We start from the raw sequence: 11,649 nt of genomic DNA, 5'->3' as shown, positions 1-11,649 counted from the left end.
TGGATCGGGAAAGGTTCAATATAAGAAGTGGCACCTTAAGTCTCAGAAGGAGCTAAGAATTCCAAGACGTGGATATGACGAGAACATTTCAGGCATCAAGGACAAAAGCTGAAGAAGGAATTTTGTCTCTGTAGAATATGAAGCAGACTAGGCTGACTGGAAGATGCGGTATATGAAGAGAAGTAATATTAAATCAATCTGGGTAGATGATCTGGAATCAGATCGTGACAGTTTTTAAAAAGTAAATGAAGGAATTTATACTTTATACTATATACAATAAACAATTGAAATTTCTTGGACAGAGCATGATATTGTTAGGCTTGTACTTTAGAAGCATCAATTTGGTAGTTGTGTATAAGCTGGACTTGACAGGAGAGAATTAGAAAACTATTGAAATATTCCAGGAGACTTTCTCTTCAGCAAGGCGGACCAGTGGCTGGCGCAGCATTGCAGAGATGCAGATCTTTGTGAAGACCCTGATGGGTAAGACCATCAGCTTGAGGTTGAACCCAGTGATACTATCAAGAATGTCAAAGCCAAAATCCAAGACAAGGAAGGCATCCCACCAGATTAACAACGTCTGATTTTTGCTGAAAAACAGCTAGAAGATGGACGAACTCTCTTGGACTACAACATACAGAAAGAGTCCACTCTGCACTTGATGCTGTGTTTTTGAGGGGGCATCACTGAGCCTTCCCTTTGCCAACTGGCCCATAAGTACAACTGTGATGAGATGATCTCCCACAAGTGTTATGCCCACCTGCCACCCTGCGCTGTAAACTGCCATGAGAAGTGCGCCCACACCAACAAGAAGAAGGTCAAATAAAGACCAGCCTTGGGACCCAGTGTTGGTTTGGCTCCCTTGACTGAAGTGCTCTTGAGAAGTCTGTTGTAACAAGGCCTTGCTCCTGGGTTTAATGGGACTGTGATATCAATAAAATCCCCTTTTAGTTGAGAAGCAGGAAAAAAAAAAAAAGAAATATTTCAGGAGAGATAAGAACCTGAAATGAGGTCTAATTCCATTTTGGTGGTGCTGAGTTTGAGATACTGATGGCTTAGGGGTTCAGGAAAGAGATGAGGCCTGGATATGTAAATCTTTATGGAGATAATAATTGAAATCATGAAAGTTTGTAAGGTAATGGAAAAGCTATATTGAAAAAAAGGGCCCAGAAAGAGCCCTGGAGAAGACCTAGGCTATAGGGGGCGGGACATGTATGATGATCTAGCCAAGGTCACCGAGGAATGCTTATATGGATAGGAAGAGAATTTGCCATGCCATAAAAACTAAAGGAAGAAAGCATAAAGAAGGAAAGCATATGTCAAATCTTGCAGAGGGATCAAAAGGGACAAATATTGAGAAATTGCCATTGAATTTTGCTGTTAGGAGATTAGTGATAACCTTGGAAAGAAGTGGCTTATTTTTATGGTGGGTTGAAAATAATAATTTAATTAAATCAACAAAGCCTAAAACAAAAAAATATCAGGTTATGCTAATCTGTTTAATTTAATAAATCAGAAACTTTTAACCACTCGTCAGTTCTCTTAACTTTATAGTTAATTAAAATTTTTCTGTAACTGGATATTTGTAGTCATTGTAGGCAGTTGAAGGATGAACTTTTCCCTTTCCATCTGGCTTATTTATTTTTCTTAGACACAAACACAAATAAAAACCAAATCATGCAACTTACTTTTGTGTATACATAACTGTGTCTATTTGTTTTCTTGCTAATGGACTGATTTTTTAATTGAATGACTTAATCAATTTTAGTATTGGTGTGATTGGTCTTTTCAAAGTTTTGTTCTTTGACCATTTTTAAGAGAATTAACTTAAAAAATAACTTTAAAAATAGTAAAGATATAGGAGTAACGGATGTCATCTTATAAACCCATGATCAAAAGTAAAGATGGGCTGATTACATGGAGAGAGTAATGAGTTAAGCATTTATAAAGATTACTTGAAAAATGGTTTTACATACAATATTATTAAAGATAAATCTTGCCCTACATGAATAAGATTCCTTGAGATATCACCCCAATTATACTATAAAGCCTTGAAGATTAGCAAGACATTGAAAAACTAAGCTTTTGTTTCCATTATCATAACTTTGATCTTACCACCACTCATAACTTTGAAACTTACATAATGCAAAATTTTAGAATTTCTTGTCCAAAACCTCATATCTTTCTCTGTACCTAAATTAATAGAAAATTAATAGAAATCTTTGAAAAAAAAATCTCAGAAAATGAATTTGAATAATCTATGAAGGAATTAATAGGAGAACATATGAATTCTATTAAATATTAAGAGAGATAGTAATATCCATGCTGCACAAATTATTCTTAAATGTTAAGAACTCTTTCAAATTCCTTTTATGAGACAAAGTTCCAATACAGAACATGAGGAGGGAGGGATCAATCAACAAGAACAAGAGACAAATGTCACTAATGAATATTGATTCAAACTTTTTTTAATCCTAGTACAAATACTATAGCAATATATAGCAAATTTGTTCACTATAACTGAGTTGAATTTTTACCAAGAATGCAAGGACTCAACATTAGGAAAATAATGACCACAATTAATCCCATTAAAAGAGAGGCAGCTTGATATAGTGAATAAAGAGCCAACCTCAAAGTCAAGAAGATCTGAATTCAACTCCTGTGTCTAGAACAAAAAGAGTTCTGTCACCTTGGCCAGTTACTTAACTTCTCAGTGCCCCCAGGAACTTTCTTTCTTTTTTTTTTTTAAGCAATCAGGGTTAAGTAACTTGCTCGAGGTTACACGGCCAGGTGTTTCTGGGTGGGTGCTAAGTGTCTGAGCCAGGGATTCATTCGATCTCCAGGTCATCCCGACACTGGAGCCAGTGCTCTTACTTGATGTGCTACCTGGCTGCCCCCCCCCACACACACACACCCAGGCAACTTTCTAAGAATATAAATCACAAAGGAACATATAGGGAAAATAACTATATGGAATTTCATTACCTGAAGTTTCCTGTATCAATGAAATCTCAGATCTGATTTTCTACTACCTTTCAATTAAAAAAAAAAAACCCAACCAAAAGAATATTTTAATAGACACAAGGAAACCTGTTTTATTTGGAGTAATTCCAGCAATACTAGCAATAATAACATGAGAACATGAAATTAAAGTCTTGAACATTTTTAAAGAGAAGGAAAAATTTATCCCTATTGCCATATGACAATATAGTTCATTTAATAGAGAGAGAATTAGTAACAGAATCAAAATCAAAATAAGATAAAGAGGGAAACCATTGACTGAGAAATATATTTGCATCAAATATCTCTACTGATGGCCTGATATCCAAGATATATAGTAAATTAACATAAGTATATAAGACCAAATGCATAAATGGTAAATATATGAAGAAATAGCTCTCAAAAATTTCAGGGCAGCTAGGTGGCACAGTGAATAGAGCATTGGCCCTGGTGTCAGGAGGACATGAGTTCAAATCCAGCCTCAGACACTTGACACACTTGCTAGCTGAGTGACCTTGGGCAAGTCACTTAATCCCAATTGCCTCTCCTTTCCCCTTCCCCCAAAAAATAAAATAAAAAATTTAACTTCTGCAATTCTAGGGGTGTGTAGCACCAATGTGATATTCACAGCAATAATAGCCACTGTAAATATGCCGGCATAGTGCTCAATCACAAAATATAACATATAGAAGATAGAAGCAAAACATTTATTCAGACACCAGAAAACCAAATCCCAAAGCCTGTAAGCTAATTCCATCATAGTAGCTAAGAATTTAATAAGACATAATAGCACAGAGAGCCACAGCATCCTTCAGCCTTCCCACAAACCAACACAACACCAGTATTTACTCACCAGCCTGTCTGCCTCAGAAGCATCCTCTCCTCCCAACCTGCTAGCTTGCTCTGACTCCCAGCTTCCTGTGGGCTCTGCTCCACCCTTCAGCAACTCCTTCCACCACAGGCTCCATGTGATTACATTCAGCCTATTAGGGAGTAGGGTATATCTTCAAAGCAGGGAATGTCTTCAAATTTCCTTAGGTTTATTAAGGGACAAGGAAGATCTTCAAATTCCCATTACCATTATAGGGTGAAGTCAAGATGGGGGAGTAGAGGAAGCATCAGTTGAGCTCTCCCAATACTCCCCTCCAAACAGCTCTAAAATAACACCTCAGATTGAATTCTGGAGTGGCAGAACTAACAAAAATCAGAGAGATATGTTCAGAAGCCCAGAAGAGATCTATGACACAGGGGTAGAGTCTGGCCCAGAGCTCTTGTGCATGCAACATCATTGATGGAATTAGGGAGTAAAAACAGAATCTAGAGCCACTTCAAGAGCTCTCAAGCCAGAGATGGTAAGGAGACCTGGCAATGGGTCAGAAAGTGATTACAGAGGACCACTATGCTAGTGCCGGATACACAACTAGACTCTGGCAAATCTATTGCCTATATCCATTTCTGGGTCATAGTTCAAGAGCAAAAAGGAAGAATTTTGATCAAGAAGGAGTGTGAGACCTAGGAAACAGTATAACTTTGGACTATAAGGACTCGGGGACCCTGAGTAATGTTTGTGACCCCCTGTAATGGCAAGCAAAGAAGTAGTTAGCACCTTGTTTCAGCTATTGAATTAAAACCTTGTTTCAGCTATGTAATTAACATAGAAGTAGTTAACACCTTGTTTCAGTTCATGATTGTATCGCGTATTAAGGTCCAGAATTTATGAATCCCACAACTTGTGAACCCTAGAACTTGTAAACTCCTGCAAGAGGAAGGGGAGGAGCTAATGACCATATATAAGGAAAAGCCCATGCTGGAGAGAGCAGAACTAAAAAGGGAGCACTTGTGGTGGAGAAGGAGAAAACTTGTGGTATCCCGGCACTCTGTCTCTTCTGTCTGTGTCGATGTTTGTTTGTGATATTTTGTACAGAAGTCCTGGGACCTTCCTGGAAGCCCTGAAAGAGGATTTTCTGGTTGTCTCTTTACAGAAGTCCTGGAGGACAGATTCGGAGGTCCTAGGATTGTACTGATGATTTGTGTTAATGTCTTGGACCTTGTTTGTGGGTCCCTCTTGATTTCACAGGCAGATAGTGAATTGATGATGGTGCCAGCAATTTATTAAGCAATTTATTAATCTATTAAGCTTTGTCTTCTCAGAAACAGAAACTGTGAAGGACTTGAGGGGGACTGAACTCTGTGAGCTTCAATATGGAATGGGAACTGGACAAGGAACTGGACAAAGAACTGGACAAGGAGCTGGACAAGAAACTGGGAGCTGCCTGTCTTTGAACCCAGGTGACAGTTGTGTAGATTCGGGCAGGAGCTGGGACCATGGAAGAGGAACTGTGGAAGCTGAGAGCCAGCCTCAAATCAAGATGAAAAGATCTCTTCTTGGGTACCTGAGACCCTGAGAATCAGTATTGATTGCAATCTCAAGGTATCAGGATCCAAGATTTTGGGATAGAGCTCACCATTTGACAGAAATTACCGCAAAACTAGAAAGCAGTTTGTAAGCAACTAGGCATAGATCAGCATCTCACATTGTATGCCAAGATAAGGTCAAAATGGATAAATGAGATAGATATAAAGGGTAATATAAAAGTTAGAGATTCATGGATAAGGGAAGAGTTATGACCAAAAAAGAGAAAGAGGAGATTACAGAAAGTAAAATGGATAATTTTGATTAAATGAAATAAAAAAGCTTTTACACAAACAAAATTAGAAGGAAAAGAGGAAACTGGGGGGAATTTTTTGCATCATTTCTTTGATGAAGGCCTCATTTCTCAAATATATAGAGAATTGAGACAAATTCATAAAAAATAAGAGCCATTCCCCAGTTGATAAATGATAAACTATGAACAGACAGTTTCAAAAAAAGAAATCAAAGCTAACAGTAATCATATCAAATAATCTAAATAACTACTGATTAGAGAAATGTGGATTAAAACAATTCTGAGATGCCACCTCACAGTTATCAGATTGGCTAACATGACAAAAAAGGAAAATGACAAATGCTGAAGGGAATATGGAAAAGTTAGAACACTAATGCACTGTTAGTAGAGTTGTAAATTAAACCAAACATTTCTGAGAACAATTTGGAACTATGCCCAAAGGATTATAAAACTATGAATACCCTTTGATGCAGCAATACTACTGCTAGGTCTATATCCCCAAAATATCAAAGGCAAAGGACCTATTTGTACAAAAATATTTATATCCGTTCTTTTTGTAGTGGCAAAGAATTAGAAATTGAAGAGATGCCTATTGGTTAGGGAATGGCTGAACAAGTTGTGGCATAGGATTGTGTTGGAGTACTATTGTGCTATAAGAAATAATGAGCAGGATGGTTTCAGAGAAACCTGAGAAGACTTATAGGAATTAATTCAAAGTGAAATGAACAGAACTAAAACATTGTATATGATAGCAATATTGTAAGGATGATCACCTGTGAAAGACAGCCCCTCTGACTAAGACAATAATCCAAGAAAATTCCAAATGACTCATAATGGAAAATGTTATCCTATCCATATCCAAAGAGAGAACTAATGAAGTTTGATTGACATTGGTGAATGCTTCTTTTTACTTTATTTTTCCTGGCTTTTTTGTCTGTTTTCCTTTGCAATATAGCTAATAAGGAAATATGTTTGGCATGACTGCACATGTATAGTTAATATCAATTTGCTTACCTCCTCAAAGAGAGGAGAGAGACAGGAAGCAGGGAGAGAATTTGGAACTCAAAATTTTTAAATGTGAGTGATAAAATTTTTTATATGTCAGTGGGAAATATTTAACAAAATAAAAACATATACACATACTATATGTACATATATAATTTGTTAACTATTAACTATAGAATTAGGAAATAACTGAAAAAATTTACATTGCATGAACATAATATATTTCTCTGCCTCTTTCTTTCTCTATTTCTCTGTTTCTCTGTCAAAAAGTTGAAATGATGCCTGCCACTTAGCATATACATAGACTTGCAAATTCAAAAATATATACAAATAAATGCAAGATGTTTCAGGGTAGGAGAAGCACTAATAATAGGGGAGACCAGGAAAATTATCTTGTAGAATGTAGCATTTAAAATGGTTTTGAAGAGAGATGGTGATTCCAAGACATGGAAAAGAATGGGAGGAAGAGTATTGCAGTCACAGGAGATATCAAATGTATGCAAAGATGGAAAAGAGATTGTGCTAAACATGGAAGATCAAGTAGACCAATTTTTCTTGAATGTATGAGGGAGAATAATATGAAATCAGTCTAGAGAAATAGTTAAAAGTCAGACTTATTTAAATGCCAAACAATTGATCTTTTAATTTCATCCTAGAGGCGGTAAGGAAGACTTGAAATTGGTGTTTTGGTGAAGCCCAGTCTTCCCTGGCACAGCCTGCACTGGACTGTGCTGCATTGTGCTCCTCTTTCACCTTGGTGCAACAGACCTTTCCTTCTGACCTTCTAAGTTGTCTTGGGCTAGAAAATTATTTCACTCCATCTTTTTTTGCAGGTTCTGCCGTTTTAGAATTTGTTTAGGGTTATTATTTAGAGGGATTTGGAGGGATTTGGAAGAGAGTTCAGGCAAGTGCCTCTCTTTACTCTGCCATCTTGGCTCTGCCTTTCTCATTTGATTTTCACACCCACCCTGTGGAAGGAGGTGATACTGTTATTCCCATTTTACAGATGAGGAAACTGATGAACCCAGAGTTTAAATGACTTGCATAGAGTCTATAATGGGAATGTAAATTTTGTAATGGTTGGACAGTTTGGAAATCTGTCTATTGTTCTGTTTCTCTGACTTGGTAATTCTGTCTGTGTATTCTGAAGTTCAGCGTGCTGACCTTTTTCCCCTGAACTAGGTAAATGATACATGTTTGACTGATTAAAGTAAGCTTGTTAACCCATTTTGAGTTGCTTTCCTTTAACAAAGCATATATATAAGAACCTGTGTTGGCAGCGACCCTGAGGACATTTGGGGTGCTTGCTGCTACAGAGTCACATAGCTAGTAAGAGTCTGAGGTCAGATTTGAACTCAGGACTTCCTGACTCCAAGCCCAGGGCTCTATCCACTGGGGTGCCTAGCATCCCCAAAGGAAGATAACACATAAGAGAGAACTGGCAAATGGGATGGTGCAGACGGTGTGGCAGACTGATATCCAGCATGCAGGCAACATGGTATAGAGATTGCCAGGAAATGGCATGGAGACCTGCTTCCCAACAAGATAATTTTAAAGCTCACCTATCAGAGCTGAGTGTCCAAGAGGTAGAGTCCAAGATAGCAGTAAGGAAGAGAAGAAAATGATGGTGAATTGCTTTGCTTTTGTTCAGTCATGTCTGACTCTTTGGGACACTATTTGGGATTTTCTTGGCAAAGATACTGGAATGGTTTGCTATTTTCTTCTCAAGCTCATTTTATAGATGAGGATCTGAGGGAAATAGGTTAAGTGACTTGCCCAGGGTCACACAGCTGTTAAGTGTTTAAGGTCACATTTGAACTCAGGAAGATGAGTCTTCCTGACTCCAGACCAAGCACTCTGTACACTATGGCACCACCTAGCTGCCCTGGTTGATGAGTAGGCAGCACAATGAGGAGAGATGGTGATGAAGTGTTACAGAGGATTGGCTCCTAGGAGGACAAGTGAAATCTCACCAGTGTTGGGTTTGGGAGTTTTTCAGCTCTTTGGAACTGATCATTAAAAGATCAGTTTCCTCATCTGTAAAATGGAAGCAGAGATACCTTACTTACTGTCTACCTCACATAATTACTATAAAATTAAAATAATGTATATAATTATATAGAGCACTTCAAATAAATATTAGCAATTAACAAAGATAGATAGAGTATTGATAACTCCTGTGTGCAGAGTGCTGTCTAGCAGTACTGGAGTACTTGAAGAGATGGGATGGGGAGTTGAGGGGAAACATGAAAGAAGTAGAAGATGTATTGACTTGCTGCTGAAAATTATGTCAACTCATCCAGTACATTCAGAATTCTCACATCTTTTCACATCAAATAGTACAAGAACATCAGCAACTCAAATGACATCAGTAACTGAAGTGGATATCTTTCATGTTTGTTTATAAACAAAGACGTACATGAATAAATTGAACATTTACTTTAAGATAGGAGGCCTTTACAGAATTTTCTTGCCAGAGACAGACTTTTACCACTATTTCCCATTGTCAATTTCAAATACTTGGAAAAGAGCTGTACAAAATACCATGATCCTCAACAAACACTTAAAAATACTTAAATACTTTAAAATTTTCATTAAATTCTGGTAATATTTATTATATATTCCATATCAACTTTAAATGTACCATATGTAATGCAAGTGTACTAAAATCTGAAAGTCAACATAAAGAGTTAACTGCAAATTAACTTTGACATTGCCATTCTTAGAGGGGATTCCTATTTCATTTCTGAACAACAGGAGTTATTCATTAATTTGCTATTTTGTTGAATTGTATACATTATATATAATCATCAGGGTCTTTAATGGCACTTTTGCCTTAAGAAATAAAAGTTGATCAAAAATACTCAAGCAGTGCTTCCCATGTGGCAAGAAATATTATGTAAAATTCTGCCTAGGACCACTTAGAGTCATTTATGTGTTAGTATCAGTACGTTTCGAAGCAGTCCCTACATATGCCAATATAATATATGAATTCAAATTTTAAAAATAATGAGCAAATGTCTACTACATGCAAGGCTCTGTGCTTGGTGCTGGCAATCCAAGGATGGAAAATGGCATAAGTGCAACTCAAATTCACACACAGATATGTTACAAATAGACCATGATAAAATCAAAGGAGAGAGAAAGTGCTCTAGGCAAACTTTTAAAAAAAGAGAGAACGTTTTTGCTGGGGAAATTGGGGAAACTTTGATGGAGGAGGTAGAAACTAGGCTGAGCCTTAGAGGCAAAGAATAATGTTAATAAATGAGGGTAAGGAGGAAGTGTGTTTCAGGTCGGAACACCAGATGATACAAATGCATGAAGGTATAGGCAGCATACAAAAATCAGTCAACAGCTAGTAGTGTAATTTGTGAGAAACACAGGTTAAGGGAGGTAATCAAGGTTTGTCAAATTTAATTGAATGAAAAGGGCACAACTGAGGTCATTGTGTAGATAACTGAAGCTAAAACATAATCAGTGGAAGTAGTCAAAGAGGTGGGGGTAATAAGGTATTTTTTCCATTTGATTTATCTGTTTCTATTTTCCACTGTGTGGCCATAATCTATTTTTTGTCACTACTCATTGTGTTCACCCACATGACAGCACAAACACAGAATCATAAATTCTTGGAATATGCTTTAATTTTCATTAGTAATTTTACATCTTAAAATATTAACTAGGTGGCAAAGAGGATAGAATGCTGGGCCTAAAATCAAAAAGATCTGAGTTAAAATCTAGTCTCAGATACTTGCTAGCTATGTGACCCTGGACAAATCACTTAACCTCTCTATTTGTCTCAGTTTCTTCAACTGTAAAATAAGAGCAACTATCTGCCAAAGTTATTGAGAGGATAAAACGAAATAATATTTGCGAAGCACTTAGCAAAGGACCTGGCACACAGCATTCACCATATAAATACTAGCAATCATTAATAATAATAATTGGTTACAGTGTTATGGTTACAGTGTTAAAACTGGAAAGTATATTTTGAATAAGACATTTTGTCTTTGTTATTTTAGATAAGAGAACATGAAAGTTGTGATAATAAAATTACATTTTCACTACAGCTGAAATTTAATCTCTTGCTTAAATTATATAAAGCAGACAGGAAACTAACGTCATTCAGTGATCAGAACTTAACATCTGCTAAGTTTTCCTGCAACAGATAGGCTAACACTGAGAAAAGCAGCTGTAGTTCTGAGAAATTCTAGCTGGGAAAGCTCTTACTGTTATCACTAACATTATGAATAGAAGAACAAAAAAACAAAGTAACCAAGCTGTCTATTTAGAATGAATTAATACAAAATTTCCTTTGAAAAGAGAAAACTTTTTTCAAAAGTGAGAAATATTTTTTCTTAAGTGCATACCTTTAATATTTCAACTTGTTTCATTCTATAATCAGGATTTTGAAGAGTAGAGAAAAATGGCAACAGAAATTCCAGATTCAGTAATTCCAGGATTATGTGACTTTCCTTCAGGTACATTTTCTTTCAAAATTTGATGTGTTGTATACAGAATACATAGAGGAAAATATGCAATCTGTTTAAGGTCTGTTTTTTTTTAATTTTACATTAACATTGTCCCAGAAATGAAAGACAGGATTTAATTCTGAGTTATATTTGGCAAAGTTACAGAATTTGTCACATGGAAATAGAGGTGTGCTAGTGCATATTTAACAACTGACTCTCCAATAAAAAAAATCATATGTACAATGCACTTTTGAATTTAATCTACAACATTAACATTTTCTCCATCACTTTCTTAAGTCTAGAAAATCAACAAAACAATAAACCAAACCATGATTTATCATGTTTGCCCATTTCTAAGTTGTAAATGTAAAATCTAACAGTGAAAAAAAAGAAAAGAAAAACTAAACTTTTTAACAAATTTTCATAAGCAAGCAAAATAAATTTCCATATTGACCATGTCCAAATGTCAGCATACTTTTAAAAATGAATATCAGATTTAGAAACTATGC

At 36.3% G+C, this 11,649-nt stretch overlaps 1 pseudogene; it reads left to right on the top strand.

Moving 5' to 3' along the window:
• The first annotated feature begins 446 nt into the window (after nucleotides 1–446).
• On the top strand, nucleotides 447–826 carry LOC138175592 (ubiquitin-ribosomal protein eL40 fusion protein-like; annotated as a pseudogene).
• Nucleotides 827–11,649: the final 10,823 nt, after the last annotated feature.

Source organism: Petaurus breviceps, unplaced genomic scaffold, assembly GCF_028583685.1.
Source record: "Petaurus breviceps papuanus isolate PSGF00001 unplaced genomic scaffold, PetGlider_PUasm1.0 78, whole genome shotgun sequence".
Classification (NCBI taxonomy): domain Eukaryota; kingdom Metazoa; phylum Chordata; class Mammalia; order Diprotodontia; family Petauridae; genus Petaurus; species Petaurus breviceps.
This window is presented reverse-complemented; position numbering and strand designations above follow the sequence as displayed.